Source organism: Mandrillus leucophaeus, unplaced genomic scaffold, assembly GCF_000951045.1.
Source record: "Mandrillus leucophaeus isolate KB7577 unplaced genomic scaffold, Mleu.le_1.0 Scaffold108, whole genome shotgun sequence".
In the NCBI taxonomy this organism is placed as follows: domain Eukaryota; kingdom Metazoa; phylum Chordata; class Mammalia; order Primates; family Cercopithecidae; genus Mandrillus; species Mandrillus leucophaeus.
Genome location: NW_012098987.1, coordinates 2,227,568 through 2,251,849, shown reverse-complemented (window position 1 = coordinate 2,251,849; position 24,282 = coordinate 2,227,568). Strand labels below are relative to the sequence as shown.

Genomic DNA, 24,282 nt, shown 5'->3' with positions numbered 1-24,282 from the left:
TTTTAATTTATTCAGGACTAGGAACAATGTTACTAAATATAAAATGTTAAATCTTAAAATGGGTGTCATTCTTGGAAATACTTAATGATTTCTTCTCATTGTTTTTATGAGATTACTGATTAGAGAGTGTTATGTAGAGAGAAATGAAAAGGCATATTTAGCGAAGGCCAGAGATCAAAACAGGTAGAATATGTTTTAATACCAGGACAGTTGCTGATTATAGTAAATTCAATTAATAATTTGATAAAGCCAGATGGTTATTTTAAGTCATTTGCATGTTTGTTTCCAAAAATTAGTTTTAGTGATCTGGTAAATTCACCTCTGTAAAAAAGCTCCTGTTTCATCATACCACATAATTATAGTTGTATTACATATTTTAAGCAAGAAGTAGAAAAATTGCTTTTTAATTAATTTTGAGTGACTACATTTGCATTTTTGATACATATGGAAGGCCATCCGTAGTGTCATTGATAGGTTTCCTCCATCTCTTCCAAGACAACCAGTGTTATTTGTTCATTGTGTGTTAACTCTCAGTAGATGTCATTTCTGAATTTTCTCCCTAATCTTGAGAGCCTACCTTATTCATTGGCCCAGAGCCCCATTTTCCAGGTAAGAAACTGTTGGTCAGCCATCAAAGTGAAACTTTAGGTGATTTTTTCTGTCACTTGGGTTACTCATATTTGAGATTTCACCAGATTGTGCCCAATTCTGTCCCCAGTACATTCTTACAGGATAAGGATACTAGCCAGGTGCCTGCAGTCCCAGCTACTTGGGAGACTGAGTTGGGAGAATGGTTTGAACCTAGGAGTTTGAGTCCAGCCTGGGCAACATGGCCGGACTGCATCTTTACAGAAAGAACTGTTGACAGTAGAGAATTTAGTCTTACTATGACTAAAGACATTTGGATTAAAGTGTGGTATTAACTCTCTTTTGATTAATTATTACATAGTCCTTTCTTTGCCTATGGGAAAAGAAAATTTGTGGTTAATTTGTGATAAGAATTAGAACACCAGAATATTACAGCCACTTTATGTGTTGGTGGATGAAATTTAGAATACTTTGTTTAAAAGAACAAAACATATTTACAAAATGCTGGGCATATATTATTTTCAGAAATAATTATCTGCAGGAAAATGTTAACTACAATTGCAATTAAATGGGAGACACATAAAATACATTGAAGAGAGAACTATCCAAGTAGTATTATATTTCATATTAATATTGCCCTTTTCTTTTTGTGAAAACACTTATTTTAAAAAATACTATTCACAAGAACTTAGTAAAATTACAGGAAATGTTTTTAGACTTTCTTTTTAGTGGTATGTACTGCCTTAGATAGGATTTTTTTTTTTTTTTTTTTTTTTAAGGCAGGCTCTGTCGCCCAGTCTGGAGTGCGGTGACATGATCATAGCTCACTGCAGCTTCCACCTCCTGGGCTAAAATGATCCTCCTGCATCAGCTTCTTGAGTAACTGGGATTACAGGCAAGCACCACCATTATAAGCTAGTTTTTTTTTTTTTTTTAATTTTTATTTTTAGTACAGATGGGATGTCACCGTGTTGCCCAGGCTGGTTGATAGAATTTTTAGAAAACATAACCAGAAAACTTTTCTTTATTTCTAATGTCCTGAGACAAAATGTAATATGATTATATAGGTGCTATTCACTGGGTGTAGTAATTCCTCAAATTTCATAGGCAGATTTACTTAGCCTAATCATTGCAACGTATGCCATTTTGCAAAATATTATTATGGCAAATTGTATATGTCATTTAATTTCATCAGCTCTTTGCTTATTTGTCCTCTGTGAGCTCCTGTCCCTCCCCTTGTTTCTTCATTTCTTTTATTCTTTCTTGGTTTCTTGGTGGTACATATTATAAACCATTTGGAAAGTAAAAGATGATGGTTTTGCTATATACACAGATACTCAAACTTCTTTTATGCTAAATGGAGTATATTTGATTTATTAGGATTATAGTAATATGGCAGCAATAAGTCACAAGGAAAAATAAGAATTATTGAGTTTTTAATATATTCCAATGCTTTGCTGAGTACCTTATGAAATATAGCTCACCATTTCCTTTAATTCTAACACAATCCACATGAACCCTAAGACCCTTCTTCTGACATTTAGTTTTTAAAATGTTCTTTACTGTTTCTAAAATGTTCGTGTTCAGTGAAGTGAAATTTCAAAGTACAACTGAAAAGAACTACACTCTGAGAAAGAGAGATTCCCATCATGCTAGCTAGGTTTGTCCTGAGAAATTACTTATTTTTTTATTTTATATACGAATTTTATATTTTTATCATACACATTAAAATTGTGTTGAGATACATTTTTAAAAATAAGTTTATCACCACACCAGCTATCTTTCCTTTTTTTTTTCTTTTTCAACACAGTGCCTCACTCTGTCACCCAGGCTAGAGTACAATGGTGTGATCTTGGCTCACTGCAAACTCAGTCTTCCCAGCTCAGGTGATCCTCCCACCTCTGCCTCCTAAGTAGCTGAGACTACAGATGTGTACCACCACACCTAGCTAATTTTTGCATTTTTTGTAGAGATGGGGTTTCACCATGTTACCCAGGCTGGTCTCAAACTCCTGAGCTCCAGCAATCTGCCCACGTTGCCACACCAGCTATCTTAAATGCCACCAGTGGTATACATCTTACTCTTTGAGACATACTTCCTATTACTACCCCCTCTGCAAAATGAATAAACTAAGACTTAAGAGAGGTTATGTGTCTTGCCTACAGACACAAAATTACTAAAAACAGGGAAGAAAACCCAGATATTCTCTTAAAATACCATGCTGTTATCCAGTAAGCTACATTTTCCATACTTGCAACATGGAAGAAATTTATCCTGAATCAGTTTGATCTAAAAATTGAGTAATTTGTTAAGTGTTTTTCTTAGATTTTTATTCTTTTCTCATAAATCATGCTTTCTTTTGCCAAAGGAAATGCAGAGTACTTAACTATTGCCATCTCAACCCTCATAATAAAGAAAATCACCAGGTGTGTGGAAATATTTGTAGGGAATGTGTCTAGAAAGCAATGGAAATCCAATGAAGTGAGAGTTAAAGCATAATATATATTTAAACCTATAATTTTGTCTTATTTTTCAGTGTTTTCTCCTGTTACACTTCACAGCATGTATTTTATTTGTGGTCTTAATATTTGTGTATCTGTGTTTTATGGAAAAATGGCGGATTTTATCTAAGTTTATGTTTTTATAATGATTACATTGCTATCTTCCTTGAATCTCTTTAATAAGAACTTGTACAATTAACACATTTGAGGCTTCGATTCATTGCTTTAAAAACAGCAATAGTTTCTATTATTAAATTGCATTTGAAAGTTATTTCCCTTTACTTTCTTTTGAGTGTTATTTGGATCAGTTTAAACAAGTGCTCTAAATTGTTCCATTAAATAAATTGGTTGAACTAGAAATGGAGGCTTTGTAGATAAAACTGTCACCTTGGAATTATTGGCTGAATTTAAATTTCATGCTAAACCATGTGGTTTGAAAATGATGCATCAAATATGGGTATTGCAAATAATCTTTATTGCATGTATCATTTTCAAAAACTTATCTAGAAAATTAAATAATAAAAATGTGTTTCTTGTTTAAATAAAACCACGCATTTATTGTAAATCAAGAAAGTAAAAATCCATTCAACAGAAACATTTTGGTGATCCTGCCCTGCAGAAGTACGGGCCCAGGGCAGGCTTTCGTTGCCTGCTGAGTTTTCCAGAAGGATATCTACTTGTGGAAAGGCTTTGTGACTACCCTACAGGGAAACTCTTCCCTGACTGCCATTTTTTGGAGCAAGCGCATCTTTTTTCCATTTACTCTTAAGATCTCCAGACTAAGTGAGTTATTCTTTATGGCCACAGAAGTCATTTAGGAAGGGCCTGTGTGGTACGTGTAATCAAGGAGCAGAGAAGTAATGGAGGACACATCATAGAAGGCCTTGTATGTGATAGTGAGGTCTGAGGCTTTCTCTCTAGTGTGGTATGGGAAATCTTTTAAGCACACTAGTGGCACAAATTGTAATGGGATCACATTACCTGTGGTTTAGGGGCAAAGCACAGTGGTACATGACTGACTGTGGTGTCATGACTTGGCCCCCATGTTGGGTGGTACGTTGTTACATATGGTATTCTAGGTGTGCTAAAGATATAGTGGAAGGTTGAATCCACAAAAGGAATCCTTGGTGTGTTCAGTTTCAAGTGTACCTGTTTAGGTGACCTATAGATTTTATTTTATAGTTTTTAACTAAACTAATCACCGGAAAATAGACAAGATGCTTAACAGTTCTCTGTCAAGAAACCATGGTTTAAAGATAACAGGAATAATGCAACCTTGAGAAAACAACATGTAAATGGCATTGCCAAACTTAGCTTATGCTACATCAGAAGGTATATATCTTTCAAAAAGCATTGTAGTCATTTGGGTTTAATATATATCCTGTCTTATTTTTAGCGCCTTATAAAATTGAGAGAGAAATTTCATCATTTCCCTTTTGCCCATATAAATTCTTCTGAACTTCTTTACTGTTTCTGCCCTCTCTGTATCATCTTAAAGATCGCATCACCTTAGAAAGACTGATAAGAGTTCACTGCTCTTTTCTAAAAGTAGTTTCATCTTCCACGGAGATTGAGATTGATGATTTTCATCTTGGCATATGAAAAACTAGAGTATTTCATCATCTTTTTTCCTCATGAGCAGTCAGAATGCCAACCCGGCTCTTCCCGGAGATAGTCGGATTGAGGAATTGAGTTAAATACTTCTTTGGTAACCGTCGTGCAGCCACCACTTTATTGATTATTGTCTGCATACCCATTTAAATTATTGACAAAGAAAAAGTGATCTAGATTCTGTCACTGAAATCAATGTGTTTTGCACTATCGTTCTCCGAAGCTGAGGCTGGTCTCCCGACACTGACCCTTCAAGGACAGGGATCAGGTCTATTTATCTTTTTTCCTTCCATCACCTAAAATGGTCTCTTACCTAGAAGCTGATAATAAGTGTTTATTGAGTAGATGGATGAATGGATGGAAAGTGAGATAGTTTGTACTGAAGATTCAGCCAATTCCTAATTAGTAAGAGAAGAGGTAGTGGAGGAAAACCAGCCGATTGCTGTTGTTTAGCATCCAAACAAAGTCTTGAACACACACTGAAATTTGTGTTATCTGAGAGGCACCATCCTAGGACCATGAGATGTATACACAGCAAGCTCACAAAAAATTAAAAAATAGACATATGAATGAATCTAGTTTGTAACCCTCCAGAAGACTCTGTTAGTGATAGTTAGTTCACTCTTGACTGCTCACTCTGTCATGATCTGATTTCAGTTTGATATTTTTAGAGGCCTGAGCCTTGCCTGAAACTTGCCTCATTCCTTATTCGGTTACAGTTTATCCACAGAAGTTTCTAAGGAGCCACTGCCTCAAACATTGTTTCCTCAGTATTTAGATTCACATATTGTGTTCTGACTCATCACCTCCCTATGGACTTCTGGCTCATTCCTGATCTCTTATAACCAATAGCCCTCATGCTGCTGACACAGAGCCGTCTTTGCAACCTGGCTGGCCTGGGTTAGCCTCCACTAATGATTCATTCTACTTCTGAGCCTGGGAATTTGTGTGACATTAGTTCCTCCATCAAATGCAATTCTGTCAGCCAATATGGATATGTATTCATAGTTCTAAAGACAGGTTTGGTAAATAGAGGGATTAAATTCCTTTAGAGAAAAACAAGTGATTTAGAGAGTTTTGTATTCTCAGCAGATAGCACAGTGACTAGTATGTGGCAATTGCTAGAGAAATGTTGGCTGAAGGAAAAATTATTCATTTGTCCCAACGCCCTTGGAATATCCCATTCCCATCAGAATGTCAATCATCTTGCTAGCTGGAACCTTATCCTTCCATTTTAACTCTTCAATTTACGTGCCCAATTTTCAGCCTTGGAACAATTTGAATAACTTCAAAACATTTCTTTTTTAGCACTTACTGTGTCTAAGGTTCAATGTTAGGTGCTGACATTTTCATTTATATTACTTTCTACACTCCTTTTATAACCTTCTAAAATACTGTATATTACCTGGAATTCTAATTGCTTATTTATTTGCCTTTCTTTCCCAACTCTGTGAACTCCTTGAGGGCAAAAGTTGGAACTTATTAATCTTGTGCTCCCAGCAGCAAGTGGACCACATGGTGCATGATGGGTGTTCATTAAATGTTTGTTGCCTGAGTGAGTGGATGTCTAATAAATGACAATGACAGACATCTATCAAAGAACTCTGGTCCAAGGCAGAATGAAAGAAATGCTAAATAATATGTTAATAGTCTGTACTAAAAAGAGAATGGAAATGATGATTATAAGGATGATGGTTTTCTTCTAAAGTGTTAATCCAGGGGCATTGCCTCAAATTTATCTACTTTGTTCAAGAGCAATTTATCTGTCTAGAGAACCACCAGGAAAAATTAATGCTGACAAGTATTTGAAGGCAAAAACCAAGGCAGAGTATTTCATTTTCAACCCCCTGAGAATAAGCTACAAGAAATGAAGACAGTTCAAAGAAGAGTTGTTAGTTCTTTCTTTTACCTGCTGCAGATGAGCATGAGCCCTTTATGTCTATCTGTGCAGAATATCTGTCCTCCAGCCAGGCAGCCCTGCCAATCTAGGGATAATGTAAAAATGCTCCTTGGTAGTTGAATATGCATAAGAACATGGTCTATATAAACTTCCAGCCTCACATGTTTCTTCTCATTAGAATGAGGTCAGTCTTGAAATTTTAGAAAAAGTAATTGTAGTGGATCTCAATGCTCTCAGTCCTAGCCAATATTTTGTAATGCTCCCTTGATAATCTTAAAATAACATTCGTAAGCAATATAACCTACCTACATACATCATTTATAGAACATTTAAAGGAAAAAAATAGTAAGTAACTTATAGTAAAGTATTATGTGCAAAATCCTGGGCATGACCACACTAAAAGATATAGTAACATACTGTTATATAACATGCTGTGGTATACATAAGACCACTGCTATGGATGCAGATGTCTGTGTGTGTGGTGGTTCTGTCAGTGATGTGGGTATCTAAAATAGATTTTCTTGGCAAAATTTTGGACAGTAGTAGCAAAATGTGGCCATTCCTTAATATACAGGGTAGTGGCCTTCTTAGAAAATTCAAGGTATATTAAAAGCCTTGAAAGATTCCTCCAGGGCTATATGTAAAACAAAGTTATGTTCTGGACTTGGGAAATTACACACAAAGCTTTTCTTTTCATGAATGATCAGTGGAATATTTGAAAACCGAGCAGGACAATTATTCACTGTGAAAGGCGTTCCTAAGCATTGCAGGCCATCTGGCGTCTCTGGTGCCTGACTACCAAATGCCAATAAGTGTCTCTACAATCATTGAGAAACCCACTGCCTCACTTTGGCAGTTTCCAAAGCCTCCCCCTAGGGGGCAGTACCAACCCTACTGAGAACTCATTAGAGAAAGGGATTCTAGAGGGATTCTAGACATTCTTAAGGACTTTGTTTCTGTCCTACTTCCCTTTAAAAGTTCAGAAGGAGATGAAACCAAAAGAGTAACTCACACTGACTCAAGAAGTTCCTTTTCTTTCTCTCCCATGTTTTCTTTTTCCCTTGTGTACCCTTTAGGTATTATAGCACTCCCCAGTCCATGTAGTGAATCATCTGCTATTCTGTCTCCACCATTAGAAAGAGGGCTTCTTATCCTATTCATTCACTTTCATCTTTATGTCCTCACAGCTTAGCTTTAGGCCTAGCAGAGAGTAAACATTGTTGGCTGATTAAATGAAGAATATATGTTACTGAACTATTAAGCCTTGCCTAAAAAGGTCCTCAAAGAAAACTCTGACATTTACAACTGAAATTAAATTATTATTTTACAATACAGAATAAACACAGTACATCTTAGAATTTTAAAATTAGATGGACCGTTTCCCAGTCTGTAAATTGAAAGAGAAAACTGGAAGTGAGAATAATGGATGGAAAGAGATACACAGATAGGTTCATGTAATCTGCTTATGATTGTGATTAGATTTATGATTGGGAACATAATTTCAAAACTTTGGCTTACAACATGCTAATTTTTGATACATGTTATCCTTAAAGTCCAATAGTTCGTTAGTATTTAAAGTACATTGAAATTAGTTTTTGAGAACTTCTTAATACCTTTCACTTTCACATACATGAGGTATATCCCTTAGTATCTCTGGACCAGAATAGAGAATAACCAGTCTGGTCTGTTATCCAGCTGGTAAGTCCAGCCATCAAATCACTCCCTCTTTTGAATATATTTTATTAGGTACTATGTTTCCCAAGCTATGTACTAGAAATCTGAGAAGACCATGATGTGGTTTCTACCTTCCAAAAGGCAGAGAGAAAACTGTAAAAATAGTGAGGTCACAGTGTGGTATGAGAAATTAACATTCACATTGCTGTAAAGGCGTAGAGAGCCACCAACTGCCTGGGAATGAATTTTCGAGGCTTCACATAGGAATAGACATTCACATGTGTGTTAGAGAATAATTGTGTGGCAGACATGAAGAGATGTACTACTAAAATCCCTTTTCAAGAGAGGACTCCTTTCCCAGATGTGAGGAATATGGCTATCTGACAGCTTCCAATTGTTAGTGCCTTCAACATCGGACCCAGCATTGGAGCAGAGGCCACACTCTTCTTGGGACAATGGCTGAGCAAGATGGTGATAACAGAGCCTCGCAGTTTCTGGCCCATGTTGACCTCTTTTCAACAGGCATTCTTTGCTTTAGAGTTTCTGTTAGACTGATGGAGCCTGAAGGGTAAGAGAAACTTCTCTGTACTCTCTGAAGCTTTGCTAAGTGAGTCTGCTGAAATAGACAGACAGTAGACAAGTTAATAGGAGAAAAGGCATACCAATTTATTATATGCATGGGGGCATCACAGGAAAGTGAGTACCCAATAGCTCAATTATTTGGTTTGACTCTGTGTCCCCACCCAAATCTCATCTCTAATTGTAATCCCCATGTGTAGAGGGAGGGACCTGTAATCTCCACATGTAAAGAGAGGGAGGTGATTGGATCACAGGGGTGGTTTCCTTCATGCTGTTCTCATGATGGTGAGGGAGTTGTCATGAGACCTAATGGTTTTATAAGCATTTGGCATTTCCCGTGCTTGCACCTCTCTCTCCTGCTGCCTTGTGAAGAAGGTGCCTGCTTCCACTTCACTTTCTGCCATGATTGTGAGTTTCCTGAGGCCTCCCCAGCCTTGCAGAACTGTGAGTCAACTAAACCTCTCTCCTTTATAAATTACCCAGTCTTGGGTCTTTCTTTATAACACTGTGAAAATAGACTAATACACCCAATGAGATTTAAAAACTTATATATCCTTTTTCATAGGGGTGAGAGAAGTGGGGGATGTAGGCACTTTTAGAAGAAGAGTAAATGATTTCTAGGGGATGTGAATGAGATATTAAAGGTCACAATGTACATAATCCTACTTTTGCCCTTTTTCTTTCATGGGTGTTACTTCCCAATAAACGTTTGCATTTCTAATTTCATCTCACATCTGCTTCTGGGGAGACCCAACTGACACTAGTTGGAAAGGGCTTGATGCAAGAAGGGCATTTGAGGCAAAGGGAATAACATGGGGACAGATACCAACGCAGGGCAGTATGTCATGGTCAGGAGATGGGGTGATTTTGGTGCGGGCAGGACATGGGAATGGGGATACTCCAAGCTGGGTTCAGAAGGTGAGATACCTGGAATGAAAAGGTTCTGCTGTGGAACCTTTTTCTGAAAGAGAGAGAGCCATTAAAATTATCTTAAGAGATGCAAGACACTTTCAGTGCAAAGCAGAAACTGATAAAAGCAGAAGGTGGAAAGCAACCCTGTGTCCAAATTTTGTCGGAGTATCTTTCTGTTTAGTGTTTTATTTGGAGAGCAGGATTTATTTTTCTTAAATTTTAAAATTGTCTTCTAATTTTTTTCTGCCTTCATAAATGTAGCTTATTTAGATGAACCATTAGTGCTCCATGTCCTACATGGAGAAAGAAATTTTGTTCACATTACATAGGGGAGAGAAAGCTTGCCTCCTCGCTTTTAGACCAAACAACACCAAATGCCCATTAGGATCATCAAAGTTCAGATCTCATTAGTAACACCTTCTGAGTTGCTGTGGTTCTTCAAGTCAATTTGAGGTTATTTGTCTGTCTTTGTTTGGTCGTTGTCTCAATTGCCCATCCTCTTTGAATCAGTTTTTAAATCTTTTCCAATTTGCATAAATTAATATTTGGTCTGATTTTTCATCTCCTTTGATTCATCTGTAATCATTTACCATTTATTGACAAGTTTGGGTTTCATTGTCAATTTTACCTTTCCTTTTTTCGTGTAATTGTTTAGACATTATTAACCTCCTACTCTACAAACACCCTTAACTGAAACCTTAAGTAAGACCAGATTATTAGATGTTTGTTCTTAGACGTTTTCCAGGAATAGGATATATTATCTCTCTTTGTCATTTAAAAAATTTTGATTTAATAAATAGAATTTTAGCAAAGCATCTTAGAAGTGTGTTTTTCCATGTGTTTATATTAATATTCAATGAATAATTTCAAAGGTTAAGCTTCATGATCCATCTCTTCAAGCCATCTACTTAATTCTAGAGTCATTACGTCACCTACTTCCCTTATGCCATTGACTTATGTTTCTTTGAAACTGCTAAAATTTGGCAGCATCATTTATTTTTTATATAACATACCCTGCACTGTGAAACAGTGTTTCAGAAGGTAATGACAAAGTACCTGTAACACAGGACAGAATTGCCTGCTCACCTGTGGGTATCAGTAACGTATTTATTGCCCTATGCCTGGGATTTCTATAATGCTAGAAGTAAAAGAAATGTTTTAATACACCTTTTCCCCCCCATGGTAAAAATATCAGGGAATCTCCAGGTGGTGGTAACATCAGACACCATAATGTATTTGTGTTTAACGTTGAGGAATGCAAAGGAGTTTTCAGAATTTCCTTAGGGACTTCATATTTCAAACTTTCCAAATTAAGTAAAGTTTATTCAAAATGTACTGTGAAGAAACAGCAATTTCAGGAACCTGAAATATCTATTCTACCATATTTTTAGATACTAAAACAAATTAGATGAGTTATTTTCAAATGATTAGCATGCCTTTTCTACTTATACAACATGTTACTTTTCAAAACATTTTAGCATGTCTTTTTTGTTTATTTTTTCATATATCAAATGAAGTAATTCTTGGCCCACTTTATTGGGAGGAACACTGAGGTACACTACACTTGCCTAGCTTTACTCTGATTAAATAACTTGTTGGAGAATGGTACTAGACTGGATTACATGCTCCATCCTATTTGCCAACCCCAGATTCTTTTCTGTAGATCACCCTAGTACATGAGGCATTATGTAGAGGATGGAATTTACAAGACAATAAACTCGTTTATTTATAAAAAATGATATATTTTATTCTAGCTACATTTGGGCCTTTCCATAGGAGAATATTGCCATTTTTATATTTCCAGTGGTTCATTTTAAAGTAAAATGTATTGCCCTTTTAAAAAATTAGTTAAACTATTTCTACTGTTAATGGCAATCCACTGTTATGATATTCATATTATAAAAGCCAACTATTAGTCAAAAATATAGTTTGATGAATGTACAATGTTTATAAATTGAAAATAGTCATTTCATTTCTTCGTAGTAAATTTGCTTTAAATATTAGTTTATTATATATGTTGGCTTATATTACAAATATTTCCAGTAAGCAAACACAAATCATTTTTATATTTAGCAGTTAAAATGTATCTTAACTTGACCATTAAATCATCTATTAAATATTCAATTAAAGTGGGTTTTTGATTCATTTTTTAAAATTAGTGGTCAGGTATTCGGGGAAACAAGCTCATAAGATTTTTCTAAAACACAATTCACTTCATTTCTTGTTCTGTATATTTTGTCAGAGAATGCCTTAATGTAACAGAAATCAGATTTGGTGTGTATTTTTACACCAAATCAAATTGTGCAGGCGCCACCCTCAGCTTTCTCCAAAACATTATGAAGGATAAGATTCCACCATGATATAGCTTAAGAAAGCAGTACGGCCCAGGAAGAAGTCTATGCAGGGAAAGTGAAACTACAAGAGTAGGTTTTACTGGAAAACCACGTGTCCTGTAACACCATTACAGAACTGGATTTAAAAAATAACTTTACTTAGCCAAGTTCTGTCTCTTTCTGGAATCTGTATGTAAAACATATATGGTTTTCCTAGTTATTCTTTAGGCATAAATCACAAGTATAAAAGGTACTACAAAATGTAAGAATGAAACTGCAATACAGGAGTGACTAATGGTACAAAGCACTTAGATGCTCCAGTTATAACAACTGTATGAAGAGGGTGAAGGCATCATAAGTCACTTTATATATTACAATTGGCAGATCTCCCTTCAGAGTTGCATTGAATATAGTCACACTTTCCCTGTCCTCCTTGCCCAATCCTCATCTTCTCAAATTCACAAGCCATAATTATAAATTTTAAATGTTTTAATCTATTATTTTAATGTATAGCAGTAATTCAAAATTAGTAATTCCTTTTCTCAAATCTAGACATGGAAAAAGTCAAGTAAATCTTTATGGAGGTTTTCTAATATAAAGTACAGTTTTAGATCGCAAGCTCCAAAATTTTCCATTTCTTATTGCCAGAGATAAGAGCTGTGTGCTATCTCCGTACATGTTGTTGCATAATAGCAGAAAGGTATTTCAAAATAATTTCTGGTCTGCGAAGTGAGTTAGCATTTTGTCATCTTCATATGGGATCTTCTACACAGCAATAATTGAAAATTTGCAAAATATCAGAAAATTAGCGCTAAGATTCATCAGTAACTTCTATCTTCCATCTCCTATGTAAAGTACAGAACTTTCTAAATTTTACCAATGACTAGATTGCTTTTATTGTTTATGAAAGAATCCAAATTGCTGTTTTAAAACTTTCATAAGCATCCAAACATTTTGTAAAAATGAAACAACTGGCAAAATCAACAAAACTCTATCTTGTTTAATTTTCCAATAATTTACATAGTAAATATTTTGATAAATTACGAGATTTGAAATTAAGGTAGATGGATGACGATCACATAAACTTTTGGTCTCAAGATCGACTTCATTTTGGTATATTGCTTTAGTTACATTGTAGTGAAAAAATTTTGATTCAGAAGAAAGCAGAAGAGTACTTCAATAGCGCTTGCTTACAGAATTTTACATGAGCAAAATTGCTAAGTACTAACGTTACACACACACACACACACACTTTCTCTCTCTAATCAATGATACATTCATAAATATAAGTATAAGCACGGAAATTAATCTTGAATCTGCACAAAAACTGTTGTTTGAGAGCATAAGTCAATGTGTTTAGGGTTTCCAAGTTTATTAAATTTAATATACAAAATTTACATTTTTAATCACAATTATTTAACAGTAGCTAAACAATTGCTTAAAACAAATAATTAATTATAACTACCTTTTAAAAAGAAAATTCGAATCAGGCAATTATGTCATTCCCTCAGAAATACTACAATGCCATGGAATGCAGGTTGGAAAATGCTGGGCAGCCTCATAAGAACAGAGGCTGTATTAGTTTTTCTATGCATCCCTGAACTCCCACTATAAAATTGTGGCTGTTTGGAATAAATACTCCCCATAATTACCTCAATTTTATTTTTTCCATGGCCACTTTTAGCTGTACTTTTGTTTTTTAAGGCTTATCTCATGATTTGGATAACATGAGCTGTTGTCTTCTACCTGTTTCAAGGCTCGAGTCACAAATCGCAAACTGTATCATCCTGGAATGAGTTTCCCCATGCTCTGTAAGATGCTGTGCCTCTGTTTGGTGCCCAGTGCATACCAAGCTAGCTGCTGAAGCACAAAGAGGAATTCCAGGAAGTAGCTGGAGTGGGCCATTTTCCAATAATGCTCCCTGGCATGGACTCAGTTCAGGGCTCTTTTGCAAATGGCTATTACACTGAGATCATGATGAGATTTCCTAGAAGTACACGCAATTCTTTTCTCTAAAATTTCCTACTTCAAAACTTTTTGTAAAAACAGAGGTTTTCTCCTGCATTCTCAATCAATACATTTTAGTGTCCCCTCAAGATATGGAAGTGCTTAATTTTCTTGGAGACAAGCTTTTTTAAACGAAATTATTATTTTCACTTTGCATTATTTTGTTTCAGATTTTAGGCTTAAATTATGCTGGATTTTTATGTCTGTCTTTAAGGTAGTTGAAGAATATGGGAGTCCTAAAATATTTATTATCTCTATTAATTCTATCAATCAGCTGCAATCACTGAGAGTTTGTGGTGGGCAAATGTTACAGTAAGTACTCCAGACATGTGGGCAGCTATCTTGGGTAATTTCTGCTAGGTTATCACCTAGCAGAGCCTACCGTAGTACCAGCCACATGAGGGGTCCAAAGCACATGATAAAGTTTCAGTGATAGATGTGATTATCATGTTAAACAGGCTGACATTTGGGTGGAGAGACATTATGAAGTCCTTACTTCAACCTTAAACTAGACCTACTCCAGCCGTTGGCCCCAGCCCTTGATTTTTCTATTACAGGCATTTGATATTTACCTGATTTTGAACATTTTTTTTATAGGGGCAGGAGGGGTGTTAGAGCTTAGCGTACTACTTGGCATATGAGTGGTACTTAGATTACAGGACTCATAGAGTCTTGAGTCAAAATCATCTCCAGGTCATTGAGTCTGAGTCCTTTGTTCTTTCTGCCAAGAAACCTGAAGCTCAGAGAAGTCTGATGACTTGTTTAAAGTCACACAGCTAGTTAAGGGGGGAGATAGTATTTCACATCTGACTCTTTTCGATAGTTGCTGCTTTCTGAAAATGGCTTGGTGGTCCTTATTTAGTATTTTGCTCTTTCCCTCTGGTGGTTCCTATTTGCCAGTCCAGATTAATGTTTTCTCCATTAAGTGGCAGATGAACCACACACCAAAAGACAGGGAAAGCAGTTTGCATTCCTGTAAGTCCCACTTGATGGGCTTAGAGCCTCTAGGTTTAGGTAAAACTTAAAAGGAGGATGCTTTTTCCTCCCTTCTTTGTAGGTTTCCATTTGATTCCAGCAAGACTATTAATAATTCTGGTTAATGTGTTATTTCAGTAACCTGTCCTGGGGCATTTGCCTTCAATAGCTAAAGAAATCCTGTAAAAGTCTATTTGTATTAACTCTCCACTTAAAACCCTTCAATGATGCAGTGTTTGTCAGGGGTTCTTCTTAGGCTCACCTAAACATGCAGTTTCACAAGGTGACCATACGCCACACCTGGCACTTGTCTACTCTAAAGGGCAGAGATCGGGAACCGTAGCTCACCACAGCAGCAGGCCTTCCTCATCAGGAGTCCATGCGACAGAGTAGCAGTTCAGCTGTGGAAGTCATCTCGCTAACAGCCTTATATCTCTTGCAACAATTTCTTCCCTGCTCACAGGGAAGCCCAAAGCTATGAAATCGGGTTTTTATGGTTCATTTATAGTCTCTCCTAGTCCAGATGCATTTTACCAATGAGGGGTCATTTTTGCTATCAGCAATGTCACTTTGAGACTTAGTTGACATTCTGTCTTTATCAAGTTACCAAGGGAATCCAGGTAGTAGTTAACCAAAGGTCAAGTTGCTGAAAAAGAAACAGGAATTTGGGTTCTGTTTGTTTATTTATTTGTTTTAAGTTTTATTCATTTAAGCACATATAGCTTCTCTTTTCTCTTAGGATTAAGTGCAGATTATTTAGATGATTCATAAGACTCATTTACAGCTGGGCTTTGGATGTCTCTCTAGTCTTATTTCACCCCTTTCTACCTACCTCAAACTCTACGACTCAACCAAACCATACCCTTTTTGGTTCCTCCAAAGGACCGATTACCTCCCATGGCTCTCAACCTCTGCATATGCTGTCCCATCATTCATTTATTTATTTTACATATTTTCAGTACCTTCCATGAGCCAAGCACCGAGCAAGGGCCTGAGGATACAACACTGAGAAGGGCAGCCCTATGGAGTCTGCAGCCTCCTGCCTAAAGGCCTTTCCCCTTTTCCACTATTGCCTGAGATCTTCATGCCATGGGCAACCTCTGGAAAGCCTTCTCTGTTGCCTAGTATGTGTTAGGCGGCCTACCCTGTACTTCTATCACACCACTGACCACCCTGTGTTTTCATTGCCTGGTTTCTTTTCTGCTGCAATGAGACTGTAAGCTCCTGAAGAGAAGGGGATATGTCTAACTTGCTCACTATTATATCTCCAGTGCCTAGGTCAGTGCCAGGTACATTTGATAAACAAATAGATGACAGGGAATTCTAGAATTGCAATATGCATTTAAAATGCAAATAACATACTTCTAAAATTAAAATTTAAAGTCCTGGTATAGGTGATGGTGAAAATATTTTGAAAGCAGATATCCACCGAAATCTATGATATGGAGAGAATTCTCTTTATGTTTAAAAATTGTATTTGTAACAAAGCAAAATAATATTATAGAAAAGGGGGAAATGCATTTTAAAAATTGTGATTACCCAGAATCCTATCACTAGAATAAAAACAAACTATTATAATTGGGTTATTCCTAATTATCTAAAACCTAAAAGCCAATGTTAACTTTAATAAACAAATAAAGGGGAAGGATTAGTAAGGACTTCAAACATTCTGAAACAAACTTCGGACTCTTATTCTCACTTAATGTAGCTTCTTAAGTTTGTCCTGGCAACTAGGGAAAAGAAATTGTTTCCCATTAAGGCATCATACATATCTAGATGCATCCATGAGGATAAACATTCTTTCCTGGAACTATTTTCCTGGAATTTATTACACTGCTTTATATATCCAATATAAAGCAGTGCTATGACACAAGGTAGAATGTGTCTCCAGCCAGTTTTCTAAAAGGTTCAAACTATGCTCTTAAACGTGACAGTTTTTTTATATTAGCCTTCTGTAAGATCAAATGACATGGTATTGAGTCATAACTCAGAAGTCTTGTCTTTGATTGACTAAGATAATGTGGTCTAAGACATTATTTTCTGATGGTCTGAGACTTCAGTGATAGAATTTGGAATAGTGCAGGTAAATGGATAGTTAACTTGCCCATTTAGGCTTTTTCTCTAAAATATCAAATATCTTAAATGAGCTTTGGAGAGGTGCTGGACCACATTCAATTTGCAATCAAATTCCCTTAATAAGCTTTTACAGTGCAGAAGTTCTTCCTTGCTGATTAAAATGAAAGTCATGATTTTGTGAGGCAGGTACTGACCAAGCTTCTTCCATATGGACGGATAGCACACCCATGAACAGCCTGGGTGCGTCCTAACAGCATCCTGGTCTTCTAGAAGAACAATGGATCTTTTCAAGCTAAGATGCACAGTAGTGATTTCTAGAGACTGCCCAGTCTTGGAGCTCTAGAGCAAAGGTTCAAACTGGTCCCTTACAAGTACATTCTGTTTGACTTACACAGGGCTTTACAGAGAACAAAAAACAAAACAAAACAAACAAAAAAACACTGAATTTCTGACATATAAAAACCAGATTTCACAAAATATTCTGGATTTCTGACTTCTCATGACAGATGGGAAGAGAAGCCACACTAAATTGCCATTTTCATGCAACAACAGTAGGCTGGAGCTGATAGCAGCTAGTGAGATAATAACCTTTTTTTGCATATGTGTGTGTTCTTCAAGTCATCCCAATACCCACCAAGCCTATCTTGTTCAATTTTTCCTAGATTCCCATAGGAATCTGAGTTTTTCACTTGCTTACTGTCACAGAGAGGTAGCTTTAGCTTGAAAAATTCTGTATGTGTGTATTTTTAGGGGTGGGGAAAGAAGAGAGAAAGAAAGGAATTATTTAATCTAAATTTCACCTAATAAATAATGTGCACTGTACAAGTTACCATGCGTACGAAAAGGAGTAAGACACAAGGAGTACAATAGAATGTGTCATTTGCTTTAGTGCAATGGGAGTGGCTCTCCTAGACACACCTGCTTATGGAGAGTTTTGGAGGAACTGGAGGCTCTATACCTTACTTCTCTTTTCTGAACATCCTTAAAACTTAGTTTCAGAATGTTCGTCTTACTGCTGACATTCTGAGGGGTCGTGAAAGATGCTAACAGCTGAAACTCCTTTCAAGTGTGATTATCTTGGAAGATATGAAGAGGCATACACTGATTAAATTGCCCCTAGGCAAACACATACTTTGAGGTACAGCCCTACAAAGGGCTAGATGGGGATTAGATGCCTGATTAACTATAACACAACATCATAAGAGCTATTTTAGGGACGTTAGAGTACAATCGTGTAAGTGAAGTGATGGAGCAGGCTTAAAGTTGGGGTGGGGCCAGTTTGTGAATGGTTTCGTATGCCATATTGTAGGTACTATAAAGTTTTCAGATTTATAATTTGGGTGTTTCTCAGTTTGGTAGATGAATCAAAGATCAAAGCGCCTATAAGCAGGGAGACCAATGGTCTCAGTGGGCTCCAGTGATGTCTTCTTTTCAATCCTGCAGAAGTTGTTGACTGCCAGTTCTACCCTGTTAGACAGTGGAATGAGCTAAGTGATTGCATAGACTTGGATTAGCAATTAAATGTCTCTGTGTTACGGTCATTGACAGCAGCTGTTAAAATGCACAGGTTAACACTAATTCAATTATGAACATCAACACTCAACCTCAGATTACCATTCTCCAAATCTAAAAGCCCAAAAATTCTGTGTGCTTTACACACATAATCTAATCTTTCTAATAAGTATGTGAGCTAGGAACTGTTATTTCCATTTTACAGATAAGAAAACTGAGTTCAGTTCCCCTTCTACAATATATGACCTGGTTGCCTAAAAAAAAAATACACAGACTCAGGTTATACCATCAAAATATCAACGTTTTAAGACTTCTAAACCTTCGGTTGATCTTTATACCTGGTAGTAAAGTTGTGTTGTGGGATATACAGGGTTACCACATTTCGAAACAGGGATGTTTGTGTTATTAATTAAAACTTTATTTGCAGAACAATCATGGTTTTATTTCAGTGACAGAGCATGTAGCAAATAATATTGATTATAGCCTAACACATAAAGTGTCAGCATCCAGTTATAAAGCATTTCCTTGGCGTAATGTAAAACCTAGCCATGAATCACTTCCCATGAACATCAGAGACTAAGTCTACATTTACACATGAAAGTTTTCTTACTTGACAGTTTTCAAGTGCCATTAGTAGTGACTCTTCTGTTGAGTTCGGAACTTATGATATGGTAGTACTCATATGAAAAATAAGCTACTAATTTACTACATTGGCTTTTGAAATATGTATGTATCAAAACACATAATATATGCATATAAATTATGTATACACATATGTGTGTACATACATTTTAAATATATGTGTCTGTGTGTGTATGTGTGTGTGTGTGTGTGTGTGTATTGTGTTTGATTTTCAGTAGCCTCTTTAAATGTATTCTAGGGCAATGCTTGTTGGAGGATTTCCTCACTTGGAAGTGAGGGCTTGGTACAGGAGTTGTTTCAACCCTATCCAGGCTCATCATTATAAAATACCTATGTACACTCCTCCTGTTTCGCCCCACCCATATGTATTTCTCCATACATGAGCACAGAGAAAAGAAATAGACTATCCTATGAAAAGCCTCTGTTAATTTATTTTATGGAAGGAAAAAATGGAGGAAGAAAAGAAAGTCTGATGTCATTTGTTATATAAAACTGAAGTATTTGCTTTGCATTAGAAATAATGTAATGAAAAAAATTATTTCAAGGAATGTAAGTAAATGCTAAAATAGTCTCTTTAGGACAAGTTTGAATAAAATTAATTGCATTAGAAATAGCTGAATTCAAAAGTATGACAGAACCCTAAAGCTACATCATATCTTTCTTTGTTCTGAGATACATATTTTACATATTTCTCCATATTTTATCATTTCCAAAATCTGAGTGCCTCTTATAATTGAAGAACATAAGTTCAATGATGATGAAGATTTTATCTATTATATTCACCCAATTTTCTCGATACCTACGTCAATGCCTGTCATTATTAGGCCGTAAATAATATTTGTTGAATAAATGCATGAATCTAAGTTAAAAGATACTTTTGAGCACCCTAAGAGTGGCTGTCATTGTCTATGCAGGAACTTAGCCATGTATAGAAGGCATCTCTTCAGTCAATTTTCACTTCAGCTGAAATTATTAGCATTAATAGCAATGCCTACTGCTAAATTTTAAATTAAGTTTGGATTTTTAATTGTCACTTAAAATGTCTTTGGAAGGATTATATTGTAATACAGAATTGAAACAAATGCCAACTTATAAACAGAAGATTCCCTGTCATACATCAAGAGATACAGTTAAAGACAGCAGAAATGGGCAAATCTTTTATAGGAGATCATCGCATTTTCAATCTGGGTGTAGTTCTATAACATACTCAAATGTTAGAAAGAACTAAGAAGTTTCCAGCTGACTTTCCAGAGGATATGTTTAATATCCTGAGATTTGTGAATCAATTAAAGAAATAAAAACAAATACAAAACTAGGACATTAACAAATTAAAAAATGTAAATAAAGCAGTTGATGTTGGCTGGGTGCAGTGACTCACGCCTGTAATCCCAGCACTTTGGGAGGCCAAAGGTGGCGGATCACCTGAGGTTAGGAGTTCGAGACCAGCCTGGCCAACATGGTGAAACCCTATCTCTACTAAAAATACAAAAATTAGCTAGGTGTGGTGGTGCACACCTATAGTCCCAACTACTCAGGAGGCTGAGACAGGAGAATTGCTTGAACACAGGAGGTGGAGGTTGCAGTGAGCTGAGATCGTGCCACTGCACTCCAGCCTGGGTGACAGAGCAAGACTCTGTCTCCAAAAGAAAAAAAAAATAAAAAGAAAAGAAAGAAACAGTTGATGTTAAAATGGATAAAGGAGTTAAAATTACAAGCAAGAATCATAAAAAAAAAAAACTACATCATCAAATGACATTTATGGAACAGCAATGACTGAAATGAATCAGAAAAATTTTAGCCTTTCAATACATACAGAATTAGACCCCAAGATTATTATGATATTGGAAAAGAAAGGTACATGTATAATATGAGTAAGCATACGCCATTGTGAATTGATGCAACATGTGAACAATTAATGTGGAATTTCCTTCTGCGTAATGACTGTTAACACACCTTAGAGTGATTCATAATGTCATGGAATGAAGGAAATAGACACACAGTCACATGCACATTTAGAGAGGTCATTTGGATAAAATGAGATACTTAGCTTAGAGGAACAAAGTTAAATCACTAGATGTTTGAATGTGACAAAAATCAAATTGACAGTTGCTTTTAACACAGTGTTTGCTATCAGAGTTGAATGGCACTATTTGGAAGCCATGACCATGAAATGAAGTCTCGTGACTGAAATGTTGACACCACTACCTCCTCCCAAACCAACTATAAGGATGCTGGTATTCAATAAAACAAGATTCTACTGCTTCCCTTGATTTTGTCATCCAATTAATGTAAAACCCAATCCCTATGGAAAACTTATATTTGTGATGAAATGATAGAAAAATGTGGTTCTCTAGAAAGGAGAACTCAAATTGCTACTGAATGCTGACTTTCTCCAAGGTTCGGGAGCATTCCCAGAGGGCAATAACTGGAGCACAACATGTATGACAACAAAGACAGGGATTTTTAAATCCAAGTATCAGTCAGCCATAGGCTGCAGTTCTCACCATTTCCCAGGCATCTCTAGTCAAGTTGGCTCCTGTCTGTTTAGGAAATTCTTCAGAGAAAGGTTAAGAATTTCTTGCAGCAAGGACCCCATTATCTCCCACAAGGCAATTTTTTTTTTTCTTTGGACGGAGTTCCATTTTTTCATTTTTTTTTTTTCTTGGTTTTTGTTTTTGGGTTCATTTTTACCAACTTTTTGCTTGGCCTTGGTTCCCAATTTTTTTTTTTTTTTTTTTTTTTATTTCAATGAGCTCTTTGAAAACATAAGCTTTTAATGTGAGGGGAAAATATCATAAGAGGGGCAAATATATATATCTCTCTCTCACACCGTATACAAAAAAATCAACTCAAATTGGGTTAAAGACTTAAACACAAGACCTGAAACTCTAAAACTGCTAGAAGAAAACAAAACTGCTAGGGGGAAAGCTGCATGATACTGGTCTGGACCGTGTTTTGTTTGTTTGTTTGTTTGTTTGTTAATACAGTCCCAAAAGCACAGTCAAAAAAAGCAAAAATAAACAAGTGAGATTACATCAAACTGAAAAGCTTCTTCACAGAAAAGAAAACCATCAACAGAGTGAAGACAACCTACAGAATGGGAGAAAATATTTGCAAATTATTCATGTGATAAGGAGTTAATATTCAAAATATATAAGGAATTCAAACAACTGAATAACAAGAAAACAAATAATGCAATTTAAAAATGAGTGCAGGACCCGAATACAAATTTCTCAAAAGAAGACAGAAATGGCCAACAGGTATATGAAAAAATGTTCAACATCACTGATCATCAGGGAATTGCAAGTCAAAACTACAATGAGATATCATTCTCACCTATTAGAATGGCTGTTATAAAAAGATGAACAATAACAAGTGTTGGTAAGGATGTGGACAAAAGGGAATACTCACACACTGTTGGTGAGAATGTAAATTAGTACAACCATTATGGAAAGCAGTATGAAGATTCCTAAAAAAAAAAAAATGAAAAACAGAACTGCTGTTGATTCAGCCGTCACACTGCTGGGATTAGTACCAAGGAAATGAAATCAGTATGTCAAAGAGATCTCTGCACTCCCATGTTTAGTGCAACATTGTTCACAATAGCCAGGATGTGGAATCAATCTAAGTGTCCATCAATGGATGAATAGATAAGGAAAATGTGATATATGTATATATATAGAGATAGATATATATAGATATATATTTATATTTATATTTATTTGTGTGTGTGTGTGTGTGTGTGTGTGTATTCGAATACTGTTCAGCCTTTAAAAAGAAGGAAATCCTATTTTTTGCAGCAACATCAATGAACCTGGAAGACTTTATTTTGAGTGAAATAGGACAGGCACAGAAAGACGAATACCACATGATCTCACTTTTATATGAAATTTTAAAAAGTTGAACTCAGCATCGGAGAATAGAATAGTGGTTCCAGGAGCTGGAGGTAAGGGTTGGGCGTTGAAGAGACATTGGTCAAAGGATACAAAATTTCAATTCAATAAGAGAAATAAATTCAAATTGTTTGTTTTTTGTTTTTAAATTCATGTGCAGATTTGTTACATGGTTATGGTGTTTGATACTAAGTTTGGCTTCTAATGATCCTATCACACAAGTAATAAACATAGTACCCAAGAGTTCAACACTTTCCCTCCGCTTTCCCCCACGACCCATTTTGGAATCCCCAGTGTCTGTTGTTTCCATTTTTGTGTCCCTGTGTACTTACTGTCTAGCTTCCACTTACAAATGAGAACATGCAGTATTTGGCTTTCTGTTTGAGTTAATTTGTAGTATTTGGCTCCATTTATAAGTGAGAATATTCAGTATTTGGTTTTCTGTTTGTGTTCATTTGCTTTGGATACTGGCCTCCAGCTGCATCCATGTTGCCGCAAAGGACAAGATTTCATTCTTTTTTATGGTTGCGTAGTATTCCCTGGTATACATGTACCACGTTTTCTTTATCCAGTTCACTACTGATGGGCACCTGGGTGCATCCCATGTCTTTGCCATTGTGAATAGTGCTGTGATAAACATGAGTGCTGGTGTCTTTTTGGTAAAACAATTTATTTTCCTTTGGATAAATATCTAGTAATGGTTTGATGGAACAAATGATAATTCTATTTTTGTCCTTTGAGAAACCTCCAAACTGCTTTCTACGGGAGTAAACTAATTTGATTCCCACCAACAGTGTATAAGCGTTTATCTCCACAACGTTGGCCACATCTGTTATTTTCTGACTTTTTAATAATACCCATTCTGACTGATGTGAGACAGTATTGCGTTGTGGCTTTGATTTGCATCTCTCTGATGGTTAGTAATGTGGAGCATTTTTTTCCTGTTTATTGGCCACCTGTATGTCTTCTTTTGAGAAGCGTCTGTTCATGTCCTTTGCCCACTTTTGAATGGCGTTATTCATTTTTTTCCTTTATCTGTTTAGTTCTCAAAGTATCTATTGTACAACATGGTGACTATA

The 24,282-nt window shown here is 36.0% G+C and overlaps 1 protein-coding gene across 1 annotated transcript in view; it reads left to right on the top strand.

Annotated features, from left to right (window-relative positions):
* WDR72 (WD repeat domain 72) overlaps positions 1-24,282 on the top strand; it is a 233,714-nt gene that overhangs the window by 148,930 nt on the left and 60,502 nt on the right. The window lies entirely within an intron of this gene.